Here is a 20,776-nt window from a genome sequence, read left to right as displayed (position 1 = left end):
TACCTTATCAAAAATATTTCACATTGCAATGGTGGTAGTCTGTGTGAAATTAAAGCTGTTGTTATTTTAAGAATTTCCAAAATTAATTCTGCTTTATAAGTATCAAGACTACTCTGCATAATGTGCTATAAAATTGTACTTTGTTGAGATGCATTGAATTAGGGTGTATGCAAAAACTAGTTTACTAAAAATTAAATCTACACTTAGAATGTTTTCATGTTGTCTTAGAATTTGTAATCTTGATTAATGTTCTTATCTGATCATTATATGAAATATTTTCTTAATCTTTACAATATCCAGGAATTGTATTAATGTATTTGCTTTCAATAATTTTTTATCCTCAATTTAAATTCCATGTGACCTGTAACAATTTAACTCCTCTTAACATGCTTTATTGATTAATCAAATTATCTAATTAGGGATTAATACAATTTAGTTTTCTACCCTTGTTATTTCTATTAGCTTTACACATAAATGGTACTTTTCCATTGTATATACACGAAGTATAAATAAAACTCATATGAATGGAGATTATTAATTTTTAAACAAAATTGGACTTCCTATATGTTCTGAGATTCTGTTTGCACAGTAATGTAAAAATCCTATAATCTTGTTGGGGTGAATCTCTTTAAATAACAGATCTGTTAGACTTTGTCTGTTAACTAATCAAACAAGTTTACTAGAATTACTTCTATAAGGAAAAATACCAGCTTCCAATGTTGTTATGTATTTCTTTAACTGGAGAAATCAGGTTGAAATATTTATAAGATTGATTTTAGGTCCTGGCATTTCCACACTGATACAGCAAGGCTAGAAATTATATGGCATTAGCTTGAATTATCACATAATATCCTTGAACTTTTGGGAAAGTATTCAGGTTAATTTTTGAACAACATGTTGTAGAATAATTTTTTAGTCTGGTTATCTCTTCAATTGATTCATGCCTTAAATTAAAAGAACCACTGTTTTTTTAAGTAAAGAGCTAGAATATTTTTTAAATTAGTCACAGAATTATTTAACATAGGGGCAAGGAATTATGTTACTGTCAGTTATTAGGTCACTTCACTTTTACTTTTCCCTTGCCTAAGCTGGAAGGTACAGCAGTTTTGTGATGAAACATGACTTTTGATTATTTTCTCCACTGTACAGTGTTTACATCAGACAAGTGATAATTTTCTGAAGGTAGTTTCTAAAAATCGGTGCTGGTTTTCTATTATTATTTTTCTGCAGCATCAGTAGTTGAATCCTGTAAAAGGATTGAAATATTGAAATACTCTAATTGAACAGAAACATTGAATTCTCCTGAAATCCTTGTTTGGCCACTTCCTCATAAACTCACATTTCACTTGTAAGGCAGAATCAAAGAGAGCTTAAATAAAATAAGAACATATTCTATTCACCAACCAAGAAAACCCACAAGAGTAAATTCAGTATTCTTAAAAAATTCTTAATTTTATAATTTTTGTATTCTAAAATTTTATTAATATCCTATATAAAAGTAAATCAACAGGGAGGTAGATAAAATTGCCTTCTCCTAAGACATCATATACTTTACCTCAAATGACACTATTATTTCTTCATAGCTCTGTTTTTTACTGCTTACCCAATTTCATGAACTTATATGATGATTAGTTTGACACTCTTACTGATTCTCTCTAATTCATATATTCTCTAAATTGTGGCAGGATATATTTGCTTACTTTCATGCCTGTTATAATACATTTAAAAAGTAATTGGGGAGCAGAAGTAGATGTTGCAAAAATTCTCTTTGGTAATTTTTTTTCTTTTTAACTCAGAAAGATGCTACTTCAGTCCTTTTAAAAATTAAATTATCTAAGGAAATCCTAACCTCTCTCTCTCCAATCTCCCTGTTTCTCTTCTCTTCTCTTCTCTTCTCTTCTCTTCTCTTCTCTTCTCTTCTCTTCTCTTCCCTTCCCTTCTCTCTCTCTCTCTCTCTCTCTCTCTTTCTCTCTCTCCTGAGACAGAGGTCAAAAATAATTATCACTTTACAGTGGCAATAAGTCCTGCTGAATTATTAAACAGCAACCAACAGACTTGTACCACAAAGTCAGTGCCAGTTATTAGGGGCATCCAGTAATATGGTTATAGTCAAGACCACTACAGCAAACACAAAGATAGATAGATCTTAATAAAGGAACTTTAGTTAAAAAAAATCAAGGGGTTTCAGAGAAAGAAGCCATAAAAACAAAGTGAAAATAATTACAGACAATGTATTTAAAACAAGTATTAGTAATAAATTATTTTTTTTGGTAAGTAACTTTTTAAAGGCACTTTGCTCAAAATAACCTAGTAATGTGTCAAAAGTTCAAGTAGTTAACAGTTAGGTAATAAAACAGACTCTCATACTTAGGTACAGGGTAACTTAAGACAGTTTACAGAAAAACACCTAAATTCTACTTTCCAAAAAAATCCAAGTGAGTTTTTAGTTGACTTAACCATATAACTTTATGAACAGAATCATTCTATTTTTCAATACAATTTAATGATTCATTATTTAAAATAATGTGTTTATGATGAATTTAAGCAAGAAAGAATCACATTTCCTGAGCTTCAAAAAATTACACTATGTCTCAAATTTTCTATTTATTGTCATTTTTATCAATTATAAACTTTTGAATTAAACTTCAAATATGTATTTAAATATGTGGAATGTGCAAATATGCGTATAGTATAACCTTATCACTGCATTAAACACTATAGGCATTTTATTATTTCATTTTTATGAAAAGTAGAAAAAAAGATATTCATTATTATATATATTCTAATTTCTTTATGATGAAATATGTGAATTATTATATTTAATCAAGGTAATAGTGCATTATTTTTCCAGACATCACAGATCTAGATGAAAGAAAACCAAAACAATTTAAATATTTTTCTTATGAGCATGTATTTCATATTGCTTTGGCTATTTTTAAGGTATCAAAATAAAATTATCCTGAATGGAATTAAATAGGCAGGGAGACACTAACAGATTGAACATAACTGCCCTAAGATATGCTGAAGTACATGAAGGTGGTACAAGAGGAAAAAAGTACAAGATACAAGAGGAAAAATGAAAAAAAGAGAGAAAAATGTTCAGAGCATATAGGCTGATTTGATAGAGTCATCTCATCTGTGTGTGCCACTTGGTGTTTATGGATGTGAGGCTTCTACTCTCATATGCCAAGTTCACAGTTAAACATTTCCTTCTGAGCTACTGTTTTAAATGTGTAAAACTTTTTTCTGTCTTTTGGAAATTCTTCATTATTGATTAGGATGAATATCCCTTCAGTGTACATAATGCAACAAGGTTTCCTAAGGAAAGGACAAAAGGAATAAAAATTTCTAAAAATTGAGAAAGAGGTCTTTGAACAGATTTGGAATACTTTCTGTAAACTTACTAATTTATTATTCTTGAAGTTGGGAAGAAAGTTTAAGTTCAGGGAAATTCCATTTATAAACAAAACAGTGTTTTTATGTCTGATTTAAGCAATAATTCAAATCCATGGCAACCCCATCAAATTATACATTAAAATACCATGCTTTATTCCTATAACAAGAAAACAATATAGAAGGGTGATACATATTAATGAGATTCTTACAAAGGAAGAGGAATCCAGATGGAAAAGGGATGGAAAGAATAAAGGGTAGGTGGAACAATATCTACATATGTGAATAATTTATCATTTGTTTATTACTAGTGTCTTATTAGAATCTTAGATAAATAACCATATTCATAGTTATTTGTTTTTTCTTATGAATAAGAATTTTTCTTTCTTATCAATAGGAATTTATAGGAGAAGTTCCCCAATGTACTCAATAGAATTTCAGATATTCCTTGGTGGATTTATGCTCAATAGGGTCATATCCATGTGAATTGAGAAACCATTTTTTACCTGAGGTTTTAACTTTCTAAGAAAATATAATGAGGATAACAATACCCAGCAGGAAAAAAGTCCTTACCTGCATTTCTTCCAGCCAAAACTCCTAACCTCCACATGTATTTGATACTTCAGCCCCATGAACCAAGTTAGAGACCTCAAACACATACACTGTCATCCCATGCTTTAATCATGTTCTTGCCAGGTGACATTCTCATGCATAACCTTTTCCATAATTAACCATTAATGACAGTAAATGTACTAACATTTACAAATTCACATTGAATAATGTTTTCTCCCTAAAATCCCTTTTGGGATTTTTCGAAATATATACCTTACTATATTCAAACCTTAGGATTTGTATTGGCACATTTCTAGTAATACTTCCTTCTCTCCTCCTTACATTTTAATCACTTTATAATAGTTGTCAAATCTCCTTAATGTTAATGCTGGTCTTTGGGAGTAGAATCTCTTATCCATTTTCATAATTATCAATAGGGCTAACACAATTTTTTAATTATTAATAAATTATTAAATTTTTAATACTGAATTTAGCCCAAGATTTCTCCAGTATCCTGACTTGGAAATGATACTTCTCCTTTTTAAGTACAACATTAACAATAAATTATATTTCACACTTTTAAAATTAAAGGATGCTTCAGGTAAAGGATGGTAAATTTTTTAAAAAGACACCAGTTCTCAGTGCTTCCAATAAAATCACTGATATAATGCTTTTAGCATTATAAATGAACTAGCAAGAATTTAAGAGAAGAAATACCATTAGAGAAATTTTGAAGATTTTTCAGATGCACCAAGTATGGAAAGGACCTGAAAAATCTAAAAATCTAAATCTAGGACTAGCTAAATATATATGTGTGTGTATGTGTATGTATGTGTGTATGTGTGTGTGTTTATCTCCATTATATTTTATAATTCTCAACTCCATGCTCTCTTCCTGGTCTAGCCTGAGGACTGAAGCTTTATGCTTTGGACATGATCCTTTAGATCCTGTGAATTATAGAAAACCAGATAGATTTGAGGATAACTGGCCAAAATGTAAGCAAGGAAAAAAGAATAAAAATTCACACATCAACAACAGACCATTTAAAGTTCATTACATAGCCAAACCAAGAGGTATGAGAATATAAGAGTATCCATAAACAGAATTTTCAATTTTAATTTGGACCACTTCTTACTCAGAAAGAAATGGAAAACGGACATGACAATCAATATCTAAATACTAAGACAATCAATAATGGAAGATAGGAGGATGCCCAGCAAGAGGAGAGGGGTGGGGCGGCCAAAACCTTGCGCAAAGAGGCAGGAGCCTGAGGAGCTTTGGCCTGGTGAGCTTGGGGCCACCTTCCCAGGGTGGCCAGGAGCCCAGCTACCATGCATTCCCCTCTTCCTACTGCTCCCCATACCTGTCCTACTGTTGACTTCCTTCCCTTTGGCCTGCCTCCCACACCCTTTACAGGGCCACGGAGATGCTGGCTGAGATCCTGGAACTACATAATGATAAAAGTGGAGACCATGGAAACTACCGTGTTGGAGAGAATGAGGATGAAGGTGGCTACAGCAGCAGCCTTGACCACAGTGGCGGGGCTGCCAGGGACAAGCCACCACCATCACCAACAACAAGCCAGCCTGTGATCCTGCTGCAGCCCCTGGTCACCGAGGACTTGACCCTGGTGCAGCACCACCAGGTGGTGACTCTGGTGCAGATGGGGAGCATAAGGACTACATAGAGGAGACACTGGTCACCTTGGCAACATGAGCAGCCCCCAGAAGAGTCACCTAGGTGGCGGGAACAGTGCACCTGCTGGCAGCCTGTACACCTGGCAACCAAAAGTGGAAGTAGAAGCAGGTGAAGATCAAGACCCTGGAGGGCCAGTGCAGGGGTCACCATGTGGACCTCAGTGCACATTCAATGGCTACGGAAAATGCTTTTCACTGGACTTCAACTTGCTCACACATTTTTGAATCCATACAAAGATGGGCCCTATGGTTGCCCCTTCCATGGTTTTCATAAGAAGTTTGCTCAGTCACCTAACCCTAAATCTCAAGTTTTAGCATATGAGAAAGCCAATCACAACCAGTGAAAAGAAGAGAGAATACCTTCTCAACTGCAGGCAGCATCTTCCAGGAGTGTAATTGGAATGAATATGCCTCTCCTTTGTATATTATTTCTAGTAAGAATTTTAATAATGAATCCTACACACATAACAGAATGGTTTTGATAATGTAAAAAAATTAAAAGGAAAAATAAACTTTAAACAGTGTTTTTGTACAGTGTGGTCCCAGCAGGACAATTATGAACTCTGCATCAGAAGACAGTTCTTTAAACAACAGTGCTAAAATGGGACTTCTTTTCACATTCTTCTAAATATGAAGCTCGAGCTTATAGCTCAGTTGGTAGAGCTCTTTCCTAGCACATGTGAAGCATTGGTTTGAACCTCAGCACCACATTAAAAATAAAGGTATTGTGTTCCTCTAATATAAAAATTTTTATAAAAATAAAATAAATATGAATCTCACCTGTTGCTTACAATTTTTAAAAAATTTGCACTTTACAAGTGTGCATATTATACACTTTTGGAGGATATGCTTAGTAATGCTATATGTGATTTTTCTGGAGGTTGATAACTGCTCATTTTTTAAAGAAAATCTACCTCAAGGAAAGTTATGTGCATACCTCAAAGTAATCTCCTGTACCTAAATAAATAAATAGATAAATAGATAGATAGATAGATAGATAGATAGGTAGATAGATAGATAGAAAAAAGTTGTATAGGTTTTAATTGCTATCTTAATTTTGGTTGTATTCTTTGATGTTAATACATTTTGTATGATTGTGTTTTATAGTTGTCTTGAATCATGTAGTATCAAATATTAGATGTGATTTAATAGTTTTAATCAATTTAAACCCATCTTAGTCATTTTTCCCAACAGAATACTGCCAGATTCTGATGCTTAGTGTAATTTCTTTGCCTGTTCAGTTACAGAAAGTGGTGCTCACTTGTACAATATATTGTACCTTTTAAAACCTTATTTATATAATCCTATGTAATAGAAAAGGCAAAAATAAAATATCAATCCTAAAAAAAAGAATATGGCAGGAAAAAATAATGGAAAGTAGAGAAACTGTACAAAAATAAAACATTAATATAAAACAGACATAAATAAAATGCACCAAGACAATGTGAATTTCCATGTTGGAAAATGTCAAAAGTACCAAAAGATGAAAATACAATAAAACAAAAGATAAATTTGTGCTCTTTTCATTTACATTCTATCTTTGGGATTTAAAATTATTTTCTAAAATATAGTAATATTCAAAGTTTGATATATCCAAAGTAAAATGTTTACAGAACAAAAGTAGGACTTGTAATTGACTATAGCTTGGTATTTAGAGATATACTTAATATTTTCAATACTATAAGGGATGCCCATAAAAAATACATTTTTAATCCAATTAAATATTAATGAGCATATATAAGAATGACACTTCCCCCAAGAGAAAGGAAAAATAGATTTGAATTGTGACCAACTACATAAATTTTTATTCTTTTGTATTAATATCAATTACCTTTATTTATATTCAAATGAAGATTGTCATAATTTATCTTTTTTATTATCATAGAGAAAAAAAGGAATTCAATATCATATCCTTCAACATTTCTTATATAATGCCTTCTTGAATCACATTTACATGCTACGTTTTCAAAGTTGTTCAAAGCAGTAAGCTAAAATTTTTCTATAAGCATATACATTTTAAAAGTTAAGAGTATTTGAGATTACTAATTACTCTGTTTACATAAAAATGAGCTTTTGCTCATTTGTATATACTTATTACAAACATTTTCAAAATTACAGAGCAATTGCATCTACTAAAACAGTAAGAAATTACAAATTTAGTTTAAAATGACACAACTATGTCATTATAAAGATACCACAAAAATAGACATTATTGTTTGAAATATAATTAACTCCTAGTTTTAAAAATTCATGTAGTTCTGAATACATTTGATTATCTGAATTAATTCTATAACAATAATGATTTACATTGCTATACTCAAGTTATTTAATATTATTATGAGTACTGGTGATAATAATGTTTAAAATGCGGTGGCAAGTAAATATTTAAAATACGCAACCTTGTAATATCAAATAAGAAAAGAGAAAAGATAAGTTAGTTTAATTCCATTCATACAAGTATTTCTCTCAAATGGATATAGAATAAAAAGTCTTTGAGATTAAAATCTTTAGAAAAGACAAATTAGTTTGCATCTTTTGGAGCTTTTAGAAGAAATAATGTGATAAATGCTAAAAAAAAAATCCACAGGTTGTTTTGTTGTTATCCTTCTTAATACATTTTTAAAATATTTTTAATTGTAGAAGGACACAACCTTATTTTATTTATTTATTTTTATTAGTTGCTCAAGACAATACAATAATCTTGACATATTATACATTTGTTTATTTTTTATGTGGTGCTGAGGATTGAACCCAGTGCCTCACATGTGCAAGACACTCTTCCACTGACCTACAATCCCAGCCACTCTTAATACATTTGTTAATATTGCTTAAAAAGAAATGGTTTTGACACTTTCTAAGTCTATTAACTCAAAGTGTGTCTATGCCTCAGCACCTCTGTGAATATTCCCTTACTTTTGAAGGGGGTCTGGTTTTATGTCTCTACTGCATTTCAAAATTGCATTACTATGAACATTGGAGTTAAAATTGGCATTTCTGAAATTTGAGTGGGAATTCACAGTTTATCAAATATATCAAATGTTCTGTCAATAGATCCCTCTAAGAATCCTCAGAAAAGTATATTATTCCTCATTCATTGCCAAGGAAGTAAATCAGGATCACAAGACCTAAGATGGCACAGCAGAAGATGAAGCACTTTAATAACACATTTGGTAATATTAATTTTAATAAAATTTATTTTACTATCCAAGGTTAATTAGTTACTTAGCCTTTTTCAAGATTTGTTTATTTATTTTCTCATACATGATCCGGGGCAAACTGAACACTTGGGATTTGATAAATGTAGACCACGTATATTACCACTCCTTTTTCTTCTTCCAATACACTGAAGTATCTGAAATTTAATTGTACCATAAATACTTCCTCCTTGAGCTTCTCTTTCCATCAGTCCTATTTTGCCATATATTATGAGATTTATTTTCTCTTAAAAGGTAACAAAGTAATTTTTTTGGTAAATATATTTCCCAGGTCTGATTTTAGTTTCTTACTGTAATTCTGAACTTGTCATGACTAATTTTTCCTGGTATCTGGACAACTATCTGTGATTATAAAACCCTTGATATTATTTATTTCACAATACTAATGAGTTTTATTTTGCTTTCGATTTAATATAATACCAAATAATTAGTCAAACTTTAAAAAAAAGATAAATTTTTTGGACAAAGAGAAATTGCACTCATTTCATTTAGTTGAAAAGCTTCACAAAATACTTCAAGTAAAAGTTATCTATCAAGTAATAAATGTATTCATATATGAATCATTACACTTTATGGTTTAGATAAGTAAATATTGCTAAAGAATGTTTTAGCTTGAAGAAGTAACTCACACTTGGTTATCCTGCAACAAATGAATCCTTTTTGTAACTGAATTGCTACCTGAGTCCATTCAGAAACCCATATATATAAAGTTTAGGAGCATACTCCATACCTACTTTATTTATTTTTTTCATATTTCTTTTTTTATCATTATATTATTTTTTATTGATTGTTCAAAACATTACAAAGCTCATGATATATCATTTTTCATACATTTGACTTAATTGGGTTATGACTTCCCATTTTTACCCCAAATATAAAATGCAGAATCACATCAGTTACACACTCACGTTTTTACATAATGGCATATTAGTGACTGTTGTATTCTGCTACCTTTCCTATCCCCTATTATCCCCCCACCCCTCCCCTCCCATCTTCCCTCTCTACCTCATCTGCTGTCGTTCAATTCTCTCCCTTCCCCCCCCTTTACCCTCACAACCTCTTATATGTAATTTTGTGAAACATTGAGGGTTTCCTACCATTTCCATATGCCTTCCTTTCTCTCTCCCTTTCTCTGCCCCCACTCGTCTTTGTTTAATGTTAATCTTTCCCTCATGCTCTTCCTCCCTGTTCTGTTCTTAGTTGCTCTCTTTATATCAAAGAAGTTTTTGGCATTTGTTTTTTAAGGATTGGCTACCTTCACTTAGCATAATACTCCATTGTGTATAGATACCACATTTTTTTATCCATTCATCTATTGAAGGGCATCTAGTTTGGTTCCACAGTCTAGCTATTTTGAATTGTGCTGCTATGATCATTGATGTGGCAGTATCACTATAGTACACTCTTTTAAGATCCTCAGGAAATAGTTCGAGAAGGGCGATAGCTGGGTCAAATGGTGGATCCATTCCCAGCTTTTCCAGGAATCTCCATACTACTTTCCAAATTGGCCTCACCAATTTGCAGTCTCACCAGCAGTGTACAAGTGTATCCTTTTCCCCACATCCTTGCCAACACTTACTGTTGTTTGACTTCATAATGGCTGTCAATCTTACTGGAGTGAGATGGCATCTTAGGGTGGTTTTGATTTGCATTTCTCTGACTGCTAGAGATGGTGAGCATTTTTTCATGTACTTATTGATTGATTGTATGTCCTCCTCTGTAAAGTGTCAGTCCAGGTTCTTGGCCCATTTGTTGATTGGGTTATTTGTTATCCTATTGTTTAATTTTTTGAGTTCTTTGTATATTCTGGATATTAGGGCTCTATCTGAAGTGTGAGGGGTAAAGATATTTTCCCAGGATGTAGGCTCTCTATTTACCTCTCTTATTGTTTCTCTTGCTGAGAAACAACTTTTTAGTTTAAGTAAGTCCCATTTGTTTACTCTTGTTATTAACTCTTAGGCTATGGGCATCCTATTAAGGAATTTGGAGACCGACCCCACAGTATGTAGATCGTAGCCAACTTTTTCTTCTATCAGATGCAGTGTCTCTGATTTGATATCTAGCTCCTTGATCCATTCCAAGTTAACTTTTGTGCATGGCGAGAGAAAGGGATTCAGTTTCATTTTGTTGCAAATGGATTTCCAATTTTCCCAGCACCATTTGTTGAAGATGCTATCCTTCCTCCATTGCATGCTTTTAGCCCCTTTATCAAATATAAGAACGTTGTACTTTTGTGGATTGGTTTCTGTGTCCATCATCAAGTGGATACATGATCTTCTCAGCAGCACATGAATCCTACTCAAAGATAGACCATATATTATGCCATAGGGCAACTCTTAGTAAATATTAAGGTGTGGATATAATACCATGCACCATATCTGATCGTAATGGAATAAAACTGAAAATCAATGATAAAAGAAGGAAGGAAAAATCCTACATCACATGGAAAATGAACAATATGTTACTGAATGATCAATGGGTTACAGAAGACATAAAGGAGGAGATAAAAAAATTCTTAGAGACAAATGACAATACAGACACAACATACTGGAATCTATGGGACACAATGAAAGCAGTTTTAAGAGGGAAATTCTTTTCTTGGAGTTCTTTCCTCAAAAAAAAAGAAAAAACCAACAAATAAATGAACTCAAACTACACCTCAAAAACTTAGAAAAGAAAGAGCAAAAGAATAGCAAATGTAGTAGAAGACAAGAAATAATTAAAATTAGAGCAGAAATCAACGAAATTGAAACAAAAAAAAAACATTGAAAAAATTGAAAAAACTAAAAGTTGGTTCTTCAAAAAAATAAATAAGATAGACAGGCCCTTAGCCATGCTAACAAATAGAAGAAGAGAGAGAACTCAAATTACTATCATATGGGATGAAAAAGGCAATATCACAACAGACACTACAGAAATTCAGAAGATAATTAGAAAGTATTTTGAAAACCTATATTCCAATAAAATAGAAGATAGTGAAAATATTGATAAATTTCTTAAGTCATACGATCTGCCCAGATTGAGTCAGGAAGACACACACAATTTAAACAGACCAATAACAAAGGAAGAAATAGAAGAAGCCATCAAAAAATTACCAACCAAAAAAAGCCCTGGACGGGATGGGTATATAGCGGAGGTCTTATTCAATGAAATTCTATCCTCTTCTCCCCTATTGTGAGTCAGCATCTGCATGTCAGAGAGGACACTCAGCTCTGGTTTTTGGAATTGGCTTACTTACTCAGCACGATCCTCTCCAGCTCCATTCATTGACCTTCAAATGCCATCATTTAATTCTTCTTTGTGGCTCAGTAATATTCCACTGTGTATAGGGATCACAGTTTCTTTATCCATCCATCTGCTCTGGGGCACCTAGGCTGTTTCTGTAGCTTGGCTACTGTGACTTGAGCTGCTCCCAACACTGAGGAGAACACAGATCTCTCTAGAAACAAAACCAGTAAGGACAGTAAGACATTCCTGGAGACACAGTGGGGCCTCTGGCCCCTGCTTGGCCTCAGTCTGCCTTTGATTATAGCTGCTCCAGGCCATAGGGACAGGGAGTCTGGTGCAGAATGGCGTGGACACATCTTTAGTACAGTGGCCCTGCTATCTGTGCCAAAGCTGGGGGACATTCCTCCCTGGGCCCCTGCGCTAAAGGCCTTCCACCTCCCCTCAGGCCCAGCGGATACAGTGGGCAGGTGGCGCCCTTGGTGTTTTCTGTCTTCCTGGTTCAACAGAAGCTGGGCTTGGGCCTGCTCAGCGCAGGTGGCAGGAGGGCCTTTTCCACCCCAGCAGCCGAGGGCCATGGTGACGAGTCCCCGAAAATGCACGCTGGGGTAGAAATTCAAAAAGAACCCTGTGGTCCAAGTGTCTCAGGATGGCTAGAGCCAGAAGTGATCCCCCTTTTTCCTAGACTGGCTGCTGAGTGACAGACAGTGGGAAATTCAGTGGCTCTCGATGGAGAACGCCCATCTCAGGAGCCAGGGGACCACAGCACCAGGCCAACCATGGGTCCCTGCCACTGGCTGCTCAATTGCCCTTGGGATCTGAGCAAATGACCCAGGCTCATGGGTAGCATTGTGTGGTCCCCTCAATTCCTGTGATGTGACTGCCCAAGATCAGGGCAAAAGTGCCTCCCGCACACTTGGGTGCAGCTGGTGTCAGCCTGGCCAGCTGCTGGGGAAATTCAGGGCACCCTGGGTGGCATTGGGGATGGGGGCTCTGCAGCCACCACCTGATACTGTAAAGTCCCCTCGCTGGGTCCCCTCACTGGGTTCCCTCACTGTGACCCCGTACTGGGTCCCCCTTACTGATTCTCCTCTCTGGGTCCCCTAATTTGGTCCCACCTGGCTGGCCGAGGGCTCCAAATGGCACCCCCTGCTGGGGAGCCCTGATCACAGCCCCCGCTCCATGGTCCCTCGCCTGGCCAGCAGGTGTCTTTATAGGATGCTGCTCTGTCCACACTGAGCCCCAGAGAAAGCTCCACGGGAAGGTGGCTCTGACCTGAGAAAGTGCCTGTGGGAATGGAGCCACGTGGTCTCCAGAACAGGACTCTGGTGCCTAGTCCCGGGATCGTGGTTGAGCAGCACTGAGAGATGTGGCTACTGCCCCCTGAGCCCAGGAGCAGGGGATGTGACCTTGTGTCCAGGGAGCGTGTAGCCCAGAGGCAGGCTGGGCTGTGACCAAGGCTGGACTGAGCCAGGAGGCGGGGCTTTGGGCAAGATGAGTTTGGGGTGGTGGCTGAGGAGTATCTGGGACATGGGCACACTGTGGGTGACTCCTGACCTGCTGCCCACAGGCTGCTCCCAAGGGGACCTTTCAGCTCCCTGCCCCGCAGACCCACGTCTGACCCCAGGGCTCATTAGGGACAGTGTTGGCTGAGGGCTTTTTCTCCTGGCTTCCCACATGGGCCCTCTGGGTCACTGGGACGTCTTGACATGCTGAGAGCCTGTGGGGCTGTCCTGACTTGGGGACCTGCCCAGGCCAAAGCCAGCAAGTGTTCACCCCAGCAGCACCTGGCTTCAAGGCCCATCCCCCACCCAATGCATTTAGAGACAGAGTCTTGCTGAGCTGCTTATTTAGCACCTTGCTTTTGCTGAGGCTGGCCTCCAGCTACGATCCTCCTGCCTCAGCCTCCCAAGCTGCTGAGATGACAGGCGTGGGCCTCTGCAGCATCCAGTCTTTTTAAAAATTCTTAGGTGGTGAGTCTGGATGACAGTCTTGGCCTCCTCATTTCATTCTGTCTGGGGATCAGAAGGGAGCCAAGGGCCTCCTGTGCCAGGCCAGCTCCAGGCCACAGGCATCAGGCCATAGGCATCAGGCCACAGGCAGTGGTGTGGCCTGGTCCCAGTGGTAGCCTGTGGCCCAGTCCCAGTGGAGCTTTGAACAGCCCTCTGGAGATGCAGCTCCTACACCCTGGAAAACTCCAGCAGCACTTAGTGTGTCCACAAAATCACAAAACTGCCACCACAGTTGGTTTTAGAATGCTGCCACCCCCGTCAGCCATCCACAGCACCTCTGCTGCTGCTCCCCGTCCATCACCCGACCTCAGGCAGCAGGAGGCTGCTTTCTGTCCCTTAGCCTTCTGTGGCTGTGTGTGGGGTGTGACTGACAGGCTTCACCCCTGTCCTCCAGGCTCTTGAATCTCCCGTGGCTGAGGAGCGCCCACTGCATGGGGCCTTCATCAGCTCATGGATCTGTGCACTCATCAGCCCAAGCCCGTCGGGGGGTTTGACTGTGGGACTGACACTGCCACAGACGTGTGGGGACTGCAGATTCTTTCTTTTGTATCTGTGTGGAGAGGTGATGCTGTGTCACAAGGCACCTCTGACCTTCCAGGGAACTGACAGTAGGATGGCTTTATTGCCACACTCCTACCAGGAATATCTGAGGGTCTTGGTTTTTCCACATACCACTTGACATCTGTTACTGTCCACCGTATATGTCCTGGTGGGTGTGTGGTGGCTTCTAACTTGATTTGCATTTGCCAAGGGCCAGCGAGTCTGTATTTTTTGTTTTACTGGCTATTTGTATATCATTGTAGAAATATATCTTTGTATCCTTGGCCCTTTTTTATTATGTTGTCTTTTTATTATTGAATTGTAAGAGCTCTTTATATATTGTGGATACTAGACCTTTTCCACGTATTTGATTGATGAGTATTTTTTATTCTTTGAGTAGTGTTTTCAATGTTGAACAGAGTCTTTGAAATAAATGAGTTTTAAATTTTGATCTAAAGCTCCAGTTGATTGTGCTGGAGGTGTATGTGGCTAAGTGGTAGAGTGCTTGCCCAGCATGTGCAAGGCCCTGGGTTCCACATCCAGCATCACATACACAGTTTATCTGCTTTTTCCTTTGTGTTTTTGGCCTCATATTTAAGATATCATTGTCGAGCCAGGAGCAGTGGTGCACACCTGTAATTCCAGAGGCTGAGGAAGCTGAGGAGGATGAGGCAGGAGGATCATGAGTTGGAGGCCAGCCTCAGCAAGGCCCTAAGCAACCCTATGAGATCCTGTCTCTAAACAAAAATTAAAAAGGGCTGGATCTGTGGCTCTGTGGTGGAGTCTCCCAGCACCTAACGAAATCAACAAAAAAGGGGTTCTCTGGGGCCACCTGAGGGTCAGTTTATTACCTGTCCCAGGCTCTGCTTTCCTTGGGTCACCCCCTAGCTCTCTGTGGCTGTCAGTTTCCCCAACCCAGTTCCCAGTGTCCAGTGTCTTGTCTCAGACAAGCATAGGTGACAGGACTCCTCTTGGCCTTCACAGGGGCACCGAGGATGTCCCCTCTCTCCACTGGATCCCCCTGGACCTGCTGGACCATGGGATGACCCTCTAGACCATGGTCTGATACCCTGCAGGAGATGAAGCAGGTGCACCCCTGCCGCTGTCTCCTCCCGCCTTCACTTTGGGCCTCTCACCACCCTGGGCAGCTCCTCTTAACCAGAGGCTCTGTCCCCTCGTCTGCAGGGTGGGTTGGTTACAAGGACATTGTCCAGTGTCCCAGAGCCTCCATTCTCCTGTGTCTTGCCTGTTCTCACATTTAACCGCCTTTGGTCAAGTTTAAGGGAGAGAATAAAAAACAGGGACCTGACAACAACCAGGGACTGAACCAGGGCCTTTGACTCGGAGCCCATCCCCAGCCCTGTTCTGCCTTTGATTCAGACACAGGGTCTCACTGAGCTACTCAGGGCCTCTCTTTTGCTGAGGCTGGCTTTGATCTCATGATCCTCCTGCCCTGGCCTCCCAAGTGTTGGGATGACAGGCTTGTTCTCTGAGCCCAGCTGAAGGGCTTTGCTGGGGACCTTGCAGCAGTGGTGGCCTGCATAGGGGGTTCCTTCCTAGGGTGCATGCTGGCCTGGTCACCTGGACCCCACCCTGCTGGTCTCACAGGCTCTCTTCTGTGTGCAGGCCCCAGCATGCCTGGCCTCCCTGGATCCCTGGCTCTGTCCCTCTGGACAGTCGGTGGGTGGGCTTGGACACAGCTGTTCCAGCACCTCTCGCAAAGGCTGCAGGGAGGACTGGGTGTCCCTGGTCCCTGCGCCTCCACCCCTGGAGTGTTTTGATGGCTTTAATTGAAGCCAGGGATCCTTGAGACTTTGTTCACAAAGCTGCCGGAGTGAAAAAACCCCATGGTGGATGAGGCGCCAGGTCCAGGTGATCTCGATCGTGGCACATGCCACTACATCCCCCGGCCGTTATCACCCAGATGGAACCAGCGACAGGTGTCACCATGACAGATGACACAGCCCTGCTGATGCTGTGCACGCTGCCAGATTTTGGGGACACCTTCTGATTTATTGTACTGTCACGTTTGCCTCACAAATAAAAATGACTTCTCTCAGTCCCAGGCTGTGGAGGGAGGCTGGAGCCTTGGGGGCCTGCATGCAGGGACAGAGACATTGGCCATGCAGGTGGCCCAGGTCCCCTGGAGGGTGCAGCCAGCCGCCTGCTCCCCAGTCCAGCAACACGAGATGCTGTACAGTGTCATTTTAAAGCACTGTGTGAAGGGGACATTTGGGCTCTGTCACTTTTTTTTTTTGGTACCAAGAATGGAACCCAGGGTCACTTAACTCCTGAGTCCCCCCCCCCCAGCAGTTTTTCTATTTTATGTAGAGACAGCTTCTCACTGAGTTGCTCAGGGATTCGCTAAGTTGCAGAGGCTGGCCTCCACCTTGCAATCCTCCTGCCTCAGCCTCCTGAGCTGAGATCACAAGTGTGCACCACTGTGCCTGGGGCCCCGTCACTGTGGATTATGTTTTTTCTCCTCTGAAGGATCATTAAGATCCGAGACCAGGTGGAGGATATCCACATCAGTGAGGAGGCGCTCAACCACCTGGGGGAGATCAGCACCAAGACCACTCTGAGGTGAGGTGGTGGCCTCCTGGGCCCAGAAGGAGGCTGCCCAGGGCTCAGGCTGTCTCTGGTCTTCCAGGTGTGACAAGTCCTGGGACACCGTCGCTTAGATTACTGAGCATCTGAGGTGTCTTGTGAAAGTTAGATTGATGAGAGAGGTCACCCTTGTCCTGCAGCTGACACTCCCTCTGCAGGAGGTCACAAACTCTGCCATCATCTTCTGGGACAGGAGATGGAGAGAACCAGATCCTGGGCTCTGTGGGGGCCTCACCAGCCAACCCCCTCCCCTGGCCCCTGGCTCCGGTTCAGATTCATGAGAACAGTGGGCTCTCCAGACCAGGAAGGGTGTCTCCGACAGTCTGTGAGGCCCTGTGACCCATTTCCTTGTCCCCCATGTGTCCCTGGCGTCCAGCTGAGCCTACAGCTGAAGCCGCCTTGGCAGGGTGGTGACTTCACTGACTTTTAACCTCTCTTAGCTGGAGACACACGGGGCCTTGATTTTGTTGACATATTGTGACATGGGGCTGAGGAGCAAATCCAGGGCCTCACAAGTGCTAGGCAGGTGCCCTACCACTGAGCCTCGGCTCCAGCCCTCTTTTGCATTTTATTTAGAGATAGGGTCTCACTGAGTTGCTCAGGACCTCACTAAGTTGTGGAGACTGGCCTCAAACTTGCCATCCTCCTGCCTCAGCCTCCAGAGCCCTTGGGAAGACACTGTGCCCAGCTTGGGGAATTTCTAGATTAGGGTGAAGATGTGAGAACCAGAACTTATGTCACACTGGTTTCCTCCCTGATGGGGTTGTGACTGTGATGATCCCAGTCATGAAAGCTCTGTCCTTTGCTGATTCCACAAAACCAGCCAGAGCCTGGAAGGGGCCCAGTTGGCAGAGTCCTGCCGCCTGAATACCTGGGGGGGACTCCCTCTGGGCCCGGCTGGACTCCTGGCCCAACTGTCGACTGCAGATCCTTGGTGCAACTGCTGACTCAAGCCAACCTGCTGGCCAAGATCACCGGGAAGGACAGCATCAAGCAAGAGTCCATGGAGCAGACCAATGAGCTGTTCATGATGCCAAACCCTCGACCAAGATCCTGGCTGACCATCAGGACAAGTCCATGAAGGGACCCGTGTGGCACTCCAAGAAGACTGTGTCACCACGAAGGCAGCGTGCATGGCCTGGGCCAGGCCTCCCCTCTCCTGTGAGTTCTGTGGTGTGGTTAGTTCTGTCGGAAGATCTTTTTTTGTTTTAAACTATAAATTTTGGAATTGCTTTAGTGGAATCCTCCCTCCCCTGAGGTGTTTTTAAATAAAATCTTAAATGTTATTTGGATGACACCACCCCTACCCCCTCCATCTCCCTTTCTCTCTCCCTCCCTCTTTCTCCCTCTTTAAACATTTTTATAGTTGCAATGAATAACTGGGATTAAACCCAAGGGCATTTTTAATCAGAGACAGGGTCTCACTGAGTTCTCAGGGCCTTGCTGAGTTGCAGAGGCTGGCCTCCAACCTGCGATCTTCCTGTCTCAGCCTCCCAAGCCACTGGGATGACAGGTGTGTGCCACCATACCCAGCTGGCCATATCTTAATTATCTACTATTGTTAAATATATATATATATATATATATATATATATATATATATATATATATTTCTTCCAACATGGCTTGGGCTTGAAGCCAAAGGTGTGGGTTCTGGGCACTGTCCCCAGGAAAGATACCTTCATGTCCACCACTGTGCACTGTTGGGATTTCTCTCAGGTCAGGCCCTGGGACAAGCTCACATGTTGTAGGAAATAGTGGGGGCCAGGGTGAATCTTGAGCTTTACCTCCACCTCTGCCCACAATCTCCTTGACCACTCCATCCCATGTCCCCACATCCTGGCAGCTGAAGTCCTCTCCACGTGGGGGACACCTCTGTGTGCTCATGCACACTGTGCTCGGCCTATAGGGGAGGGAACCTTCTGGAATGTCCAGCTGTCAAGAGCTGCCCCCTTCCACTCAGTCAGTGGCCCTCTAACCTTGAGGTAGTCAGTGATGGGGATAGGTTGAAGGGACCAGGATCCAACAGAAGGCTCTCAACAGCCCAGCTGGACCAGCCTGAGCAACCAGAGAGTCGTTCTGGGTTGTCACCCAGTGCACAGTGACGTAAGTCACACTGACATCAGAGGAACTTGTTCAACACAGGGGGCTGGGCTCAGCCACCTGCAGGTTCCAAGTTAATGAGGTAAATGTGCAGCCCAGGACACCAAGCCCATGACTCTTCCCTCCATAGGTGGACAGGAGACGAGGGACCATATGGGTCTGTAGCATCCCCTGGATGCAGCCAGGAGGTGGTGGTCAATGCCACCTGGACATGTCCACAGCAAGTGCCCTGGCAGACACAAAGGTACGGTGGACTCCCCACACCCAGAGTTTCAGTAAAGCTATGAGCTCAGGTGAGGGACATGAGCAGAGCACCTGACCAGTTCTCCTGCAAACTGTTGAGGTCACCAAGAACAAGGGCCTTCGAAGAAAAGGTCACAGCCCATAGAAGCCTCTAGAGATGGGACACCAAGGCCTCTGTTTGGGATTTTAGAACAGAAAAAGTGGCATCAGGTAAAACAGAAGGCAATGGGTGCAGGCAGTGACTGGGTGCCAACTACAAAGGATGAAGGGTGACACACAGGAATGCACTGCCACCGTCACACTGCTCTGCCAATCTAAAACTGTTCTAAAATTCTAAGTTCCCCCCTCGTGGCCCTGAGCATCGAACTCAGGGCCTCACTTGGTCTTCAAAAGATCAAAGAAGGGGCTGGCCTATCATCCCAGCAGCTCTGGAGGCTGAGGCAGGAGGATCACAATTGGAATCCAGCCTCAACTATTTAGCCAGGCCCTAAGCAACTCAGGCTGAGGATGGGGCTCAGGGTTGAGTGACCCTGGGTTCTTTCCCTGAATCCCCCCCCCAAATAATTGAAGCCAACTGGCTGTGAGAGATCAGAGTGCACTGGGACGCACCCACTTTCTTGGTGCATGGAATTGGCATCACTTGAGTCCTGGGTATTTGGAGGTCAAAGCGTGTCTTCAGATATGACTTCTAAGGGCAGGTTTCACCCTGGCCCCTCCTCTAATCAAGGCCCCAATCTTTCCTAGGAACAGACCAGAGGCCGCATTGACAGCAGTCCCCAGCTGTGGGTTGGAACAGAGGTGTCCTGGTGACCAGAAGGGTGTGTGGTCTTCTCGTTCCTGCTCCTCAGGTTTTGGCAAGGTGGCCAGCTGGCTCTGGGCTTCCTCAGGAAGCTTGGTGAGAGTGGGGGTTCACCTGATTGGTGAACAGCAGGCAGATCCCAGCGCCCATTTCTGAGGGGTTTCTGTTCATGCCTGTCATCACATCCATGATGGACTGGCTGATGGTCATGATCATGCCGAACACTAGAATCCCAAGAAAACCCTGAGCAGAGTGTGGCAGGAACACAGATGACAAATACTGACAGTGTCCCAGGGGACTTTGGTGAAGAGTGTCCAACTGTCACATGTCAAAGTGCACGAGAACTCAGAGGCTTTCTAGTGAAAGCAACTTTGGTCATTTTTGTGGCTT

Source organism: Callospermophilus lateralis (genome assembly GCF_048772815.1).
Source record: "Callospermophilus lateralis isolate mCalLat2 chromosome 10 unlocalized genomic scaffold, mCalLat2.hap1 SUPER_10_unloc_1, whole genome shotgun sequence".
NCBI classification, from domain to species: domain Eukaryota; kingdom Metazoa; phylum Chordata; class Mammalia; order Rodentia; family Sciuridae; genus Callospermophilus; species Callospermophilus lateralis.
This window is presented reverse-complemented; position numbering follows the sequence as displayed.